Source organism: Chiloscyllium plagiosum, unplaced genomic scaffold (assembly GCF_037043375.1).
Source record: "Chiloscyllium plagiosum isolate Xiang-an unplaced genomic scaffold, Cpla_swu_hap1 HiC_scaffold_27, whole genome shotgun sequence".
Taxonomy (NCBI): domain Eukaryota; kingdom Metazoa; phylum Chordata; class Chondrichthyes; order Orectolobiformes; family Hemiscylliidae; genus Chiloscyllium; species Chiloscyllium plagiosum.
In genome coordinates, this window is record NW_028270165.1 from 39,290,177 (window position 1) to 39,306,654 (window position 16,478).

Below are 16,478 nucleotides of genomic sequence, written 5' to 3' on the forward strand. Positions count from 1 at the left end.
ATTCTTATATTTCCTTCATCACTATCGAGCTTCACCTTAACTGTCTATCTCTCTTCATCTCTTTTTCCCCCCTCCTCACCCCTCCACACATCAGCATATCATAAGACCATAGGAGCAGAAATTAGGCCATTCAGCCCATTGAGTCTGCTTCCCCATTCAATCATGGCTGATACGTTTCTCAATCCCATTCTCCCCGTAACTCTTAATCCCCTTGATCCTCAAGAACCTATCTATCTCAGTCTTAAATATACTCAGTAACCTGGCCTCCGCAGCCTTCTGTGGCAGTGAATTCCATAGATTCACCACACTCTGGTTTAAGAAGTTTCTCTCCCCTCTGTTATAAAGGGTCTTCCCTTGACGCGAAGGCTGAGCCCTCAGGTTCTAGTCTGTCCTACCAATGGAAACATATTCCCAACATCCACGCCGTTCATTATTCTGTAGGTTTCAATTAGATCCCCTCTCATCCTTCTGAACTCCATGAAGTATAAACCTAGAGTCCTCTAATGTTCTTCATATGTTAAATGTTTCATTCCTGGACCATTCTTGTGAACCTCCTCTGAACATGTTCCAGGGCCAGTACATCCTTCCTGAGATATGGGGACCAAATCTACATACAGTACTCCAATTGTGGCCTGACCGGAGCCTCACAGAGCCTCAGAAATACATCCCTGCTTTTATATTCGAGTCTGATCAAAATAAATGCCATCATTGCATTTGCCTTCCTAACCACTGACTCAACCTGTAAGTTTACCTTTAGAGAATCCTGGAGTAGAACTCCATAGTCCCTTTGAACATCAGATTTCTGAATTTTCTCCCCATAATCCTTCTGTTCCAGAGTAGCAGCACAGATTTCCAGACACCTCGATTGTTTTCAGGGATACCAAGGGATCTTGGGAATTGCCAGTATCTCAGGAGGAGGCAGAGGGGAATGTGGTGTGGTCCTGTAAACTGCAGAACTTTCTAAATTCCCTGAGTCAGCAGGAACTCTTTCTGGACCAAGAAACAAAAGGACTACTGAGAAACTGCTACATCACAGGCAGAAATTAGGCCATTCAGCCCATTGAATGGTGGAGCAGACTCAATCATTCTTAAGTATCAGAGGTTACAGGGAGAATTGGGTTGAGAAACGTATCAGCCATGATTAAATAGTGGAGCAGACTCAATGGGCTGAATGGCCTAATTTCTGCTAGTTAACCATCCCTGGGAAGAAGGACGCAAAACAACAAGATGTTTCCTGGGACAGATGAGCTAAGTGATTAATAACCTCATGACAAAAGGACAATTAAGTTTGTCAGTGGAAGGAAGGCCCTGATGAAAAGGGTTTTTTTGCAGGAAAGGCTGTATCAAACAAACCACTAAACCTCGAGGCTAAGAAGGTAAGCTACAGACCGGAGATCTCCAGAAGTGTGAGAAGGTGGTGTTAGAAACTAAAGAAGCATCACACCACAGATTTGAAAGCGAGGAGTCTCCACCAGAATGCAACTCCAGAATGATGTAGCAGCAGTACTTGGAAGAAGAATGCTGCATTGAATCCCTGGATACTTCCAGAGACATAAACTTTTGGTGGAAACTCAGTTAAATTCTGCCATCAATTGGGTGATAGCCAAGTTGTGAGTGAGGTTGAACTTGGTTACTTGAGGAGTTTTATTTTTGGTTTCTACATACAATAAAGTGTAAATCATTGTTTCAGCAGTTAATTGTGTGCAGTTTCTGAGTTAAGAGCCAAATTAAGCCGATTCACCCACAACCACAGTGAGAGGCTGGGATTTATGTTGACTCCATTGCATTCAGCAGTACATCACGTCAATACTCTTATAAAGCGAAGGCTGACAGCACCACCTTTCTCAAACAGAAACACCCAGGGGAGCGTGTCGCTCAATAATCTGTAAAATTAGCATTAAAAGTGGTGTAACCTGCTCTAGTGATAAGAATAAATCCCCAACACTTTAAAATCAACAATCAGCAATTTATTTATCCAACTCTCACGGTGAACAAATGAACAAAACTATTAACAAACTGGATACAGGCCAGGAGCAGATGGGTGGCACTAGTTTCGTTGGGGATTATGGACTGGTTGGTCTGAAGGGTCTGTTTCCAGGCTGCATGACTCCATAGCACGGAATGAATGGGGATCCATCCCAAAGATGACAAAGGTTTCAAGCACCACCTTAGGCAAATGTGTGGACTCCCTCCAGATAACTGAGGCCAGTGGGGCACTGTGAGGTTCAGTAGATCAGTCGCCAGCCATTTCTCTCCAGGAGACTTCTCTCTTAAGAAAGGAAGTGGTTTCCTGCCCCATCAACCAGATTATCCAGTTTGGATTAGGTCCTATATTTCCAACAAAATAGGTAGACAGGGCAGTGTCTATAACAAATATGTTATTAAACTTGGAAGAGTGCTGAAGACATATACAAGGATGTTGCCAGGAGTCAAGGGTCTGTGTAAAAGGGAGAGGTTGGACAAGCTAAGATATTTTTATTTAGAACATGAGAGACTGAGCGAGGCCCTTAGAGAAGTGAAGAGATCGTGAGAGGGTGAATGCACTCAGACTTTTACCTCGGGGTTGGGGAAGTGAGGGCTAGAGGGCATCAGTTTAAGGTTAGAGGAAAAAGAATAAAAGGAAATGTGGGGGCAACTTGTACACATATGGAATCAGATGCCAGCGGAAGTGGTTGAGGTGGGTACATTAACAACATTTAAAAAGCATTTGGACAAATACGTGAATAGGAAAGGTATGGAAGGAAATGGGCCAAGTGCAGGGAAATGGGCTTAGTGTTGGTGGACAGTTTGGTCGGCATGGACCATGTTGGGCCGAAGGGCCTGTCTCCTGCTGTAGGACTCTGATTCACGTCTCTTTGTCGGTCCGACAGTTTTGAGGTTCCAAATGAACATCTCACTAAATCAGGCCGTATAAAATCCAATCTCATTCGTCAACTCTGATGCAGAGGTGCTGGTGTTGAATTGGGGTGGACAAGGTCAGAAGTCACTTGGCACCAGATGAAGTGATGAAGGAGCAGCACTCATGAAAGAGCAATGCTCCTAAAGCTTGTGATTTCAAATAAACTTGTTGCACTGTAACATGGTGTCGTGTGACTTCTGACTTCTTCAACTCTGGGTTTGTCTCAAACTTGATGGGATACTTTGTCCAACTCGGCATATTTTATCAGTATCGCTTGGAGGAATTATTTTTTTTAAGATGAGATTCCCTACAGTATGGAAACAGGTCCTTTGGCCCAACAAGTCCACACTGGCCCTCCGCAGAGTAACCCAGCCTGACCCATTCCCCTATCCCTATTCCTCTACATTTACCCCAACTAATGCACCACACCTACACATCCCTGAACACTACGGGAGAATTTAGATGGGCCAATCCATCCTAACCTGCACACCTTTAGACTAAAAGGAAGGAAACCGGAGCACTCGGAGGTAATCCATAGAGACATGGGGGGGCATCGTGAAAGCTACACACAGACTGTCACCCCGAGGGTGGAACTGAACCCAGGTCAGCATCGTGAGGCAGTGGTACTAACCACTGAGTCACCATGCCACCCCTGATCCACGTAGGTGGGCTTGGGGGGTGGGTGAGTCCAGCACAAAACAAAAAAAAGTCCACTACACCCACTGTCAGAATGGGCAAGAGGTTCAGCCCTGGGGGTGACCCACTGCAGCGTCACTGGTGGAATCTGATTGTTGGATGCACTGGTGCCCCCGCTGGTGCCTCCGCAAGTTGCAGGACAATGTGAATCTCCGCCCTCAGTCGGGGCAGGCAAACGGCCTCTCGCCGGTGTGGACCCATTGGTGGGCCAGCAGTTTGGAGGAGTGGGTGAACCCCTTCCCACACTCGGGGCAGCTGAATGGCCTTTCCCTGGTGTGGACCCGCCGGTGGGACAACAGGTCAGAGGAATTGCTGAAGGCCTTACCACATTCGGGGCAGCTGAATGGCCTCTCCCCCGTGTGGACTCGCTGGTGCTTCAGCAGGTCGGAGGAATTGCTAAAGGCTTTCCCGCACTCATGGCAACTAAAGAGCCTCTCCCCTGCGTGGAATCGCTGGTGGGTCTGGAGGTTGTCCACCCAAGTGAACCCTTTCCCGCACATGGAGCAGTAAAACGTCCTCTCACCAGTCTGTATATGCTGGTGGGCCAGCAGGACACAGTAGCAAGTAAAGCCCTTTGCCCGCTCGGGGCGGGAGAACGGCCTCTTCCCAGTGCGATTGCACTGATGAGCCGCCAGGACAGATGGGACACGGAAGCCCTTCTCGCATTCGCCCCAATTCCATGGTTTCTCAACAGGGCGAAGCTTCTCCATGGCCGAAGCTTCAGCTGCACACACACACATGCGTGCAACCCTGCCGTGAATTCTTCTTTCCAGGCAGTAGAGTTGTTTTAGGCTCCACACTCAGTGCGCTGAAACGGTAGAGTCTTTCAACCAGTGCCCCCGTACTCAAACAGGAACCAAAAAGAAAGCTTTGCTCCTTCTCACAGAATCATAGTTGAAAATTGTTGCGATCCTGATGGATTTAGTGACGGTCAGACATTGACGTGAAAGTGAGGACTGGAGACGCTAGAGAGTCAGAGTCAAAAAATGCGTCGCTGAAAAAGCGCAGCACGGTAAGCAGCATCAGATAAGCAGGTGAATCAACATTTTGGACATAAGCCCTTCATCTGTTGACTTTGAAACTGTCTTCAGATAGTCTGTAAGAAAAGATTACAAAAGTCATCACTGCCAGTCCAGTTAAGAATGAGATATCAAGGCATTGACACTGACACCAGAGAGAAACTGTACATATCGATGTGGCAAATGTAACAGACCCTTTGGTCGAATTCATCCGTGCCAACTAGATAACCTAACCTAATCTCGGCCGATTTGCCAGCATTTGGCCCATATCGTCTAAACTCTTCCTAATCGTATACCCATCCAGATGCCTTTTAATGTCATAATTGTACCAGCACCCACCACTTCTTCTGACAGCTCTTTCCTTAAACACGCCACTTTCTGCATGAAAGACTTATCCCTTAGGTTCCTTTGTTAAGTTCTTTTGCTTGAGCTTCTTACACTGCAATACGCCAACTTCTGTGAACAACCAAACTTTATTAAGTACAGTACAAGCTGTGGAGAAACTCTTAACACTCTTCGCAATGCTTGAACACAACAGTACCAAAAAAAAACAAACCGCTTAAACAAAGTAAAACTGAAACAGAGGCTTACAATTGAAGTTAGAAGGGCAGAAGGTGACAGTGTTAGCAGCCTTTCTCCACATAGTCCACTGCTTAACTCACCCAAACGAGACTTCAGCCTTCAGGACTGACCACTCCCCTTTCATTGTACAGGTCACTTCTAAACCATAAAAGCTTTGGCCTCAAGTCTCATCTGTTCACATATAACCAAAAATGCCTCCCAATACCGTTTTTCATCTCTGTACTAAACCAGTCGCTTCGGAGCCCGGGTCTTTTTACCACCCCTCTGAAAAAAAACCAAGGACACAGCATCCTTGAGAAGGACCAGTTTTTAGTAAAAGGACCAGCTTTTAGTAAAAAGGACCAGCTTTGTGACAGAGGGATATAGGCCAAACACTGGCAGGTGGGATGAGATTAGTTTGAGAACATATCATGGAGTAGTTGGACTGAAGGGACTGTTTCTGTGCTGTTTGACTCGGTAACTGTTCTGCAATGGTCTGAAAACCATTTTCTTGCCTTCCCCCATAAACATCCAAAATCAGATGAACTCAGCCTTGAATATATTCAATGATCCCATAACTGCAGGAAGACATCCCCACTTCTGAACTCAATTCCTCTTGCTAAGATAACATCTGCTTTGCTCATTGCTTGCTGCACCTATCTCACAACTGGCATTAACTGGTATGGAAGGACGCTGAGGTCCCTTTATACACATTCCTGATGAAGGGCTCGTGCCAGTAACGCTGACTCTCCTGCTCCTCGGATGCTGCCTCATCTGCTGTGCTTTTCGAGCACCACACTTTTTGACTCTGATCTCCAACATTTGCAGTCCTCACTTTCTCCACATCCCAATATATCAACATTAAAACAATGCATCTCCTTTCTGCTTTCCCCCAAGAGAATGCTATCACTTCACATCGTGGTACTGCATTTTCCATGAGTTTGCCAACTGAGACACAGACCTGGCCCAACTTTTCCAGAATCTGTCCCCTCCATAAATTGAGATTGAGAGAGACACACACACAATAAAGGTGTCTCTAATTAGCAGGAGGACCACGCTCCTTCCGGTCCTCCAGGGCTTCCAATTGGCCCAACAAAAGAAGATCACGCGGAGTTTCCGCGGTCAGCCAGGAGCACGCGCAGGTTTTGCTGACACCGGCGAACATGCGCAGTGTGCGTTGTCACCGAGGAGCATGCGCAAGGTGCTCTGTGACGTTGCTGGTGTTACCGACAGGTTTTGTGCCCAAGTGACACTCGGAGACAAGAAAGGCTGGAGCGACATTTTATATTTATCCTGCAGCTCCACATTTTATTCCTTTTGCATTTTATTTGACTACTCATCTTTTCCTCAGGATAGGAGATTCCAAACTGGAGGGTATAGGTTGAAGGTGAGAGGGGAAAGATTTAAAAGGGACCTAAGGAGTCGAAAAAAGTGTGAAAGTTAATTCCCCTCAAGTGCCCTCTCCAAACCTGCACATCTTTGGATTGTGGGGAGAAACCGGAGCACCAAAGGAAACCTACGCAGACATGGGGAGAAGGTGCAAACTCCACTCAGACAGTTGCCCGAGACTGGGATCAAACCCGGGTTCCCAGCGCTATAAGGCAGCAGTGCTTACCACTGAGCCTGTTCAGAAAAAGCAGCAATTGATTTATATTAGGATGAGAGGGGAAAGGATTAAAAGGGACCAAAAGGGAACTGTTTCACGCAGCGGGTGGTGCGTGGATTGAATGAGCTCCCAGAGGAAGTGGTGGAGGCTGGTACAATTACAATATTCAAAAGGCATCTGGATGGGTATATGAACAGGAAGGTTTGGAGGGATATGGGCCAGGAGCTTGCAAATGGGCCTAGATTAATTTAGGATATCCGATTGACACGGAACAAACAGTTTGTTTCCACGCTCCACTATTGTTTCTACATAGTCAGAATTGTTATGACACGGACTGCACCCCCCAATAATTTAAACCCAAGAAAGATTTACCCCATGTGGTAATGTGAAAATTCAAGAGGTAAGGAACTGTTTCTAAAAGTCACTATTTAAAGTTTTATTTAATGATCTAGGACACTAACTTGCAAGTGTTTAAATCTGCTGGGATTTTTTGTACCGCCAAATCTGTTCAAATCTGTCTCAACCAGTTCAAATCTCGGACGAAAGCCCTCAAATTTTAAAACATTGGGTGCAACCTCCCCCACCTAATTTAAACCAGCAACATAGAGAAGGTTTAACCCATGCAGTAATCTGTGAAAATTCAAGAACCAAGAAACTATTCCCAAAGGTCAGTATTTAAAATTAAAATTAACAACTTTATTTATTAAAGTATAACGGAGAATAATTAATTAACAACTATTTACAACTCCTGTCTCTAACCTATCTTCTACCTTCCCCTGTACGATACCAGTTCAATAAAAACCCCTGATTAAGATTTACCGAAAGATTCAAACTTCAAAACCAGCCAGCTGTTAAATCTTCTCTTTGAATCTTCCTCTGTAGATTTGCTCTCCAGGTCGGTGTCGATGTTTTATCTCTGTGCAGACTCCTTCTCTGGACAGGTACCTCTCAGAGTTCTCACTAGCAGCCTACATTTGTTGGTCTTTTGACAGTTCTCCTGTAACTGTTCAACTTTTTTTTTGATTTTGTACTCCAAAGCATCAAATCATTTCATTGATGTTAATATTAGATTAGATTAAATTCCCTACAGTGCGGAACCAGGCCCTTCGGCCCAACCAGTCCACACTGACACTCCAAAGAGTAACCCACCCAGACCCATTTCCCTCTGACGAATGCACCTAACACTACGGGCAATATAGCATAGCCACTTCACCTGACCTGCACATGTTTGGACTGTGGGAGGAAACTGGAGCACCCAGAGCAAACCCAAGCAGACACGGGGAGAATGTGCAAACTCCACACAGTCAGTCACCCAAGGCTGGAATCGACCCTGGTGGTGTGAGGCAGCAGTGCTAACCAATATTGTCAAAATACTAAATTCAAACTTGATTGGAATTCAGTATTTTGGGGCAAGATTTAAATCGATTGGCCAAAATTGAGTATGTTTTTGTCTCCAGGCAACCCAGCTACAGAGCTGTTCGATCAAATGTTAAATTGTTACCTTGTTCAGAACGTTTGGTGCTATGTCAGGTGGTTCTGCTCGCTTTTCAACTCTCTTGAAGGGAGAATACACCTCTACACCTTCTAACAGAACCAATTTTTCAAGACTAGGAATCGGCCATTCACCCCTAACAGGCGAAAGTGAGTACTGCAGGTGCTGGAGATTAGAGTCAAGAATGTGGTGCTGGAAAAGCACAGCAGGTCGGGCAACATCCGAGGAGCAGGAAAATTGACATTTCGGGAAAATTGACATTTCGAGCAAAAGCCTCATTCACCCCGAACAGCCTGTCCTCAACTGCACATAGTTCAAAGCAAGTTTGAGAAAGATGGCTGCAGCTTTGTCTTAATATAAAATTGAACATGCGTTCAAACTTTAATGCTGTTTCTGAATATATTATTTTAGCTATTCTCAATTTGAAACATCAGCCATTCTCGTGCACCCCCATCTCCCAGGCAGTTTCATCACCAACCATTCTCTCTCTCTCTCTCTCTCTCTTCTAAGAGCTTGATACAGCGATCAAAGAGAGCTTGAGGCATGAGAAAGTTCAGTGGGAGTTGGAAGAGAGACGGAATGGACAGGGTGACAGAGTTTGGGGGCCATTGAGAGACTGGGGGGAACAGAGGGTGGTGGGAGCGGAAAGGAAAGACTCGGGGGGCAAAGGGTGGAGGAAGAGAATGAGGGGGAGAGGGAGAAAATGGGGGGCAGAGAGTTGCGGGTTGAGAGAGAATGGATGGGGGGCAGAGAGTTGCGGGGTGAGAGAGAATGGATGGGGGCAGTGGGTGGGGAGAGACACAGCAAAATTCCCACCTTCCCCTAGACTGGGGCAGTGTCCCATGAACTGGAGCCTACTCCTCCAACAGCAGGTAATTTCTCAATCCACATATGGCTAAAGGAGAAGAATTATATAATCCCTGCAGGCCATTTCACCTATCAAATTCACACCGACCTTCCACACAGCATCCCATCCAGACTCATCCACTTACCCGACAGCTCTGCAGTTCCCCATGGCTAACCCACTCTAACCTGCACATCCCTGGACACTTTAGCACAGCCGATCCATCCGAAACTGCAGATCCTTGGACTGTGGAAGGAAACCGGAGCACCCAGAGGTAACCCGCGCAGACAGAAGGGGGACAACATACCAAAGTTCACACAGACAGTCACGAGAAGGTGGAATCAAATCACTTCTAACAATTCTCCCACACCTGCAAAACTCTGAGCACCATGGGTAATTTAGCAGGGCCAATCCACCCGAACCTGGGCAAAGATAAAAATCACATGACGCCAGTCCAACAGGTTTATTTGGAAGCACTAGCTTTCGGAGCACTGCTCCTTCATCAGGTGGTTGTGGAGTATAAGATCATAAGACACTGGGTTTACAGCAAAACATTACAGAGTCATGCCACTGAAATGATACATTGAAGAAACCTGGATTGTAAAGTCTTTCATCTTTAGAATGAGTTGCTGGTGTCATTAATATGTAAACCCCAGAACCTCTTATAAGACACCTACTCGAGATAACTTAAGGTTTTATAAGAAAAGATGACAACTCAGCTTAGACAATGCATTAAAGGTGTGAGGCCAGAGTCTGTCTGTATCCCAGTTTTTGAGTCATACTGGTTCTATTTCTAAAGTGGAATTTATAAAATATTCCATGTATTATCTGCCTGCAGATTGTGCTTTTTTTTGAGCAAAATAGATGGTATCTGCAAATACAAATTCACCCCATAGACCTCGGTGTGTGTGTGCACGCGCGCACACACACGAGAGAGAGTAAAAGTCTAGTTCCATACTGTATATCTCTATGTCTATTGCATAACAGATGCTTTATTTCTGTTGATGTAAATATTGTTATAAATCGTAGCTGGGTACTAATACTTAGATGTAAGGGAGAGACAATTCTTCAATTAGGACACTATAAGAATCCTGGTAGACCCCTATTTCTAGGTTACTTGCCAATGAACAGACACAAGCACCTATTTATTTCTAACTTTTCGCCTTTTTTGTTATATTTTCTGGTACGATACTCTGTGTCTGGATGGTTGACAGGCTGGGAGATTGTGGGTTGGACTTTGATTGACTTTTATTGTTCCGGAAGGTGTCAAAGGAGGTTAAAGCTTCAGCAGAAATGAAGCAGAGCTGAGAACGGACAACAACTGTGTGGGAACAGGGAGATCAATAGAGGACAAAGAAACCAGGACCTGAAATCCGAGCTGACACCAGACTACCCTGTGATCAGTGCTTTGATTAGCAGTGTCAACCCGCTACCTTTACCTAGCTTCCCATTCGACTTGAATGCCACATCTCCCCTCAATATTTAGGATCCAATCCTTGTCATCCTGAAGCTATGTCTCTGTAAGGAGTCCCAGATCATAATTATTCTCTTCAATGTGTGCAGTCAATTCATTCACTTTTGTTACGTTGCAGCGCTATTACGACACAGAGTAACCCCCTCTGCTAAATTAAACCAGAAACACAGAAATGATTCACTCCACGCAGTAATATGTAAAAGTTTGAGAGGCAAAGTACTATCCCAGAGGTAAATATTTAAAGTAAGAATTAACAACTTTACTCTTTATGTCCAACACAGAGTATTAAAACTCACAAAAATGCCTGGTTTTATACTCCATAACATCGGATCATTTTATTGGTGTTAATATTATCAAAATACTTAATTCAAACTTGATTGGACTTTGGTATTTTGGGGCAAAATTTAAACTGATTGGCCAAATTTGAATTTGTTTATGCCTCATGGCAACCCAGTTGCTCTATTTGTGTTGACCAAATATTACATTCTCATCTTGTTTAGAACACTTAGTTCTGCTCAGCTTTTTAACTCCCTTCAAGGTACAGTACCTCTACACCTTCAAGGTACAGTACCTCTACCCCTTCATAACAAGCACACATTCAGATACTGAGCTTTTAGTTTTATTGGTTGTATTCTTTTGAATCCAGTATTAATTGCTGGTACGTTTATTCTCCTTGTTCCTTTCTATTTTTCTCTGACGTCCATTTTCCACATCACTACATTGCTTACCAACCTTGATTTGGATTGGCCATGTTAAATTGCCCATAGTGCCCAGGGATGTACAGGTTAGGTGGGTTAGCCAATGGGAAATGCAGGGTTATTGTTTCATAGTAATAGAAGTAGGAGTAGGCCGTTTGGCCTGTTGAGCCTGCTTCACCATTTATTAAGATCGTGGCTGATCTATCCATCATCTCAGCTCTTCTTACTTGTGTTATCTCAAACTCTTGATTCCCTAAGGGGTGGGGGCGCGAGGGGTGTATGAGCAGGATGGTCTTCGGAGGGGTCAGAATGGACTTGATGGGCTGAATAGCCAGCTTCCACACTCTAGGGCTTCTATGATTTACCGAAGTTGTGTTTGCCTCAAATCACAGCTCCCAGAATCTCCCACCTTCTGCAAATCAAAAGACAAATCCCACCCTGCCCTCTCATATGTACGTTATCGAAATGCTTAATTGTTTCTAGTAAATACAGCCCACACCTCCCGCTGCTGTCAGTAACCTTTACAAAGCTGATGAAACAATGCCATTCCTGCAGTACTGAAAATCGTAAGGCTTCTAACAATACCAGTTACTGATTCATCTCTCCTTCTGATGGACAGCATTGGAAATACAATGTTGGAGGCTGGCAGAAATGAGCAGTTTAAAACAAAATCCCACCTAACCCTTCACTGGGCACGCCAATCAGCACACCGTCCTTACTGCTGGTAAGCCTTAAAGCACTTCACCCCCACAGTGCAATGATTCCCAATTTCCACCAAAATCCTAGACGTACTCACGTACTCAGTTGCTGTCTCACCAATGAAATATTTCATTGTCACTTCTTCTGCTTCCAGTAAAGGCAAAACATCTTTGAAAGCTGCTCTGAAAGTCCAATCTTCACAACAACACTTCTGCTTTCACACAAGATGATTAAAGTCATACAGCACAGAAACACAGCCTTCTGTCCAACTCATCCATGCCGACCAGATATCCTAAACTCATCTAATCCCATTTGTCAGCATTTGGCCTGGATCCCTCTAAATCCTTCTTATTTACATACCCATCCAGATGCCTTTTAAATGTTGTAATTGTAGCAACCTCCGCCATTTCCTCTGGCAGCTCATTCCAAACATGCCCATCAGCGCATCCGATCAATTCTGTGAAAAAGTTGCCCCTCAGGTCCGTTTTAAATCTTTCCCTTTTCACGCGAATCCTATGCCCTCTAGGTTTGAAGTTGCCTACCATGGGGAAAGGATTTTGTCTGTCCAACCTATCCATACCCCTTATAAACTTCTGTAAGGTCACCCATCAGCCTCTAATGCTACAGGGAAATTATCCCTGGCGTATTCAGCATCTTCCTATCGCTCAAACCCTCCAACTCTGCCGACATCTTTGTAAATCTTTTCTGAACCATTTTAAGTTTCACAACGTTCTTCTAGAGGAGGGCAACTGGAATTGCACACAGTTTTCCAAAAGAGGCCTAACATGACCTCCCAACCCCTGTACTCAATGCTCTGACCAATAAAGGAAAGCGTACCAAATGCCTTCTTCACAATCCTGTCTCCCTGCAATTCCACTTTCAAGGAATTATGAACCTGCAAGGACACTGTTTAGCAACACTCCCCATTAACTATGTAAGTCGTGCCCTGATTTGACTTTCAAAATGTAACACCTCACATTTATCTAAATTAAATTCATGTTGCCATTCCTCGGCCCATCAGCCCATCCGATCAATTCTAATTTATATTGAACTTTATTTCCTCTCTCATCCCCTAAAAGCTGAGAATCTCCATCCCACACACACTCCCCCCGTTCTGACTTTGCTGAACCTAATTCCTGCTGTAACTCATCCTGAAGGGTGTGGTTCATGCTGATTAACAGACCCACACTCGGGGGAAGTGGAGATCTAATTGAAACAGACAGAATTCTGAATGGCCTGGACAAAGTGCACATGGGGAAGATGTTCCTATTGGTAGGAGAGTCTAGGACCCGACGGCACAGCATCAGAGTAAAAGGAATATCTTTTAGAACAAAGATAAGGCGAAACATTTTCAGCCGGTGAGTGGTGAATATGTGGAATTCATTGCTACAGAAGGCTGTGGAGGCCAGGTCACTGAGTAGATTTAAGATGGAGATAGATAGGTTCTTGAGTATCAAGGGGATCGAGGGTTACAGGGAGAAAGTGGGAGAATGGGATTGAGAAACTTATCAGCCAGAACTTAATAGTGCAGCACCCCTGATGGGCTCAGAAGCCGAATGTCTGCTCCTGTGTTTTATGGTCTCTTGCTGTTCTGGACTAGGAGTGTGCAAATTGGGAGCAGGAATAGGGCATTTAGCCTGTCGAGCTTGCACCAACATTGAACAGATCATAAGTAGATCTGAGTATACCGACGTAAAAGGCTAAAACAAGGACTGCAGACGCTGGAAACCAGAGTCTAGATTAGAGTGGTGCTGGAAAAGCACAGCAGACCAGGTAGCTCCTCGGATGCTGCCTGACCTGCCATGAATATACCTACATTCAGGTTAATAAGCTGGAAATTTTTCCACTGGAGCAGAGGAGGATTATAACATCGTGAGGGGTATAGATGAGGTGAACGGCCAAAATCCTCTCTCTAGGCTGGGGGTCAAGATTACGGAGCAAATTTTGAAAGAGAGAGAGGAGAAAGATTTTAAAAGGACATGAGGGTCGCCATTTTCTTCCCCCCAGAGAGTGGTTTGTGTGTGGAATGAATTTCCAGACAAAGGGATGGATGCAGATACAGTTAGAACATTTAAAATACATTTGGATTAGTATATGAATGATGAAGTTTAATTTAAATAAATGTGAAGTGCTGGATTTTGGAAAAGCAAATCAAAGTAGGACTTAGCATAAAGTGTATAAGGTCCTGGGGAGTGTTGCTGAATAAAGAGACCTTGGAGTGCAGGTTCATAGTTCCTTGAAGGTCGAGTCCCAGGTAGATAGGATAGTGAAGGCAGCATTTGGCATGCTTTCCTTTACCGGTTACAGCACTGAGTAAAGGAGTTGGGAGGTAGGTGATGTTGCAGCTCAAAAGGACATTGGTGAGACCACATTTGGAATATTGCGTGCTTGGAATATTGCATGCAACTCTGGTCTCCTGCCCATCAGAAGGACGGTGTGAAACTTGAAAGGGTTCAGAAAAGATTTACCAGCATGTTGCCAGATTTGAAAAAAATAGCTCTCGGGAGAGGCTGAATAGGCTGCGGCTGTTTCCCTGGAGCGTCGGAGGCTGAGGGATGACCTTAGAGGTTTATAAAGTCATGAGAGGCATGGATAGGGTAAATAGACAAAGTCTTCTCCCTGGGGTGGGGTAGTGCAGAACTAAAGGTTTTGGGCGAACGGGGAAAGACATAAAAGAGCTCAAAGGGGAGCCTTTTCACACAGAGTAGTGCATATATGAAATGACCAGCCAGAGGAAGTGGTGGAGACTGGTATAATTACAGAATTTAAGAGGCATTTGGATTGGTCTATAAAAGAAGGGGTTCGAGGGATATGGCCCAGGGCTGGCAAATAGACTAGATTAGGAATACTGATAGGCATGGACAAATTGGACCGAAGGGTCTGTTTCTGTGCTGTACATCTCTATGACTCCAATATAAAAGGTTCAGAGGGATATAGATTAAACACAGGCAGGTGAGTCCAGTTTAGTTTGAGAACATAGTCAGCATAGTAAGTGATCTGTACTGGTCTTGCCTCCCCCATAATCATCACTTCTTTGTTGTTCAAAAATCAGATGAACTCAGCCTTGGATATATTCAATTACGCCCAAACTGCAGGACGGCGTCCCCACTTCTGAACTCAATTCCTCTTGCTAATATACCACTTGCCTTGCTCACTACTTGCTGCACCTGTCTGACAACTTGCATTGACTGGATTAGAAGGACGCAGAGGCCCCTTTGTTCATCCACACATCATTGCTGATGAAAGGTTCGAGCCTGAACTGTCAATTCTCCTGTATTTGCCATTGAAAAAAAGACCTGGACTAACTTTCCCAGAGTCTGTCCCCTCCCTGGATTCACTTCGTTTCCCTTCAGTTACTGCAAGTCAACAGCTCAACCCCGGAATTGAAAAGGGGGTGAGAAAAGAGTGTGTTGAACTCACAGATGTTGGAGAGAGGAAGGAAGTTGCAGTTGGGGTGAAGCTCAATCTTCATTCAGAGAGAGAGAGGAGCAGCAACCACCTCAGAAACACATGGTCCTACTTCCGCATCCAGACGATGGGTTTGCTGTGATTGGCAGGAGGACCAGTCTACATCCGGTCCTCCAGAGCTTCTCATTGGTCCATCAAAACAAGGTCATGGAGTGTTTCCGCTTGTTGCGTGAGCATGCGTAATACTTTGCTGACACCGTGGAACATGCGCACTGCGTTGCTGACACCGAGTAGCATGCGCAATATGGAGATGCTGGTATTACTGCAGATTTTCAAAGTTAAAAATTACACAATGCTAGGTTATAGCCCGACAGGTTTATTTGGAATCACTAGTTTTCGAAGCGCTGCTCCTTCATCGTTGGTTGTGGAGCAGAATCATAACACACAGACTTTATAGCAACAAGATTGCAGTGTCATAGGATGGAATATTAAACAACTTTAGCTTACCTCTACCATTTTTTAGAATGACCATGTTAGTTTCGATTCCTTCACATTTAAATCCTAAAACTTTTCAAAAGTTACGTTGTCAAGCTAGCTTTTAACAATAGGTGTCATCTCAATCAGATAATGCATTGAAGGTGTTAATTTAAAGTCTGTCTGTGCCCCAATGTTAGGTCAGACGGATTCTATTTCTATCGTTGTATTACAGAATCTTACCGTGTATGAGTTTTTGAGCAAAATAAAATGCGATTCTGCAAGTACAAATTCAACCCACAAACATTTATGTGTGTGTTTGTGTGCAGGAGAAACCAAGTGATCATGTGTGTGTGAGAGAGTGTAATGGGGTATAAGTCTGAGAGGGTGTGGGTGTGTGGGTGTGTGTGTGAGAGAGAGTGTATAATGGAGTATAAGTCTGTGAGAGGGTGTGTGTGAATGCATGCGCGCGCGCGTGTGTGTGTGTATGAGAGAGCGAGAGAATGTATAGTGTAGTGTGACATGAACCCAAGGTTCCGGTTGAGGCCGTCTCAATGGGTACCGAACTTGGCTATCAGCCTCTGCCCAGCCACTTTCCCTTGTTGCCT

The 16,478-nt window shown here is 44.7% G+C and overlaps 1 pseudogene; it reads right to left on the minus strand.

Annotated features, from left to right (window-relative positions):
* Positions 1–3,753: 3,753 nt before the first annotated feature.
* The window catches only part of LOC148143691 (uncharacterized), a 63,342-nt pseudogene continuing 50,617 nt past the window's right edge, over positions 3,754–16,478 (minus strand).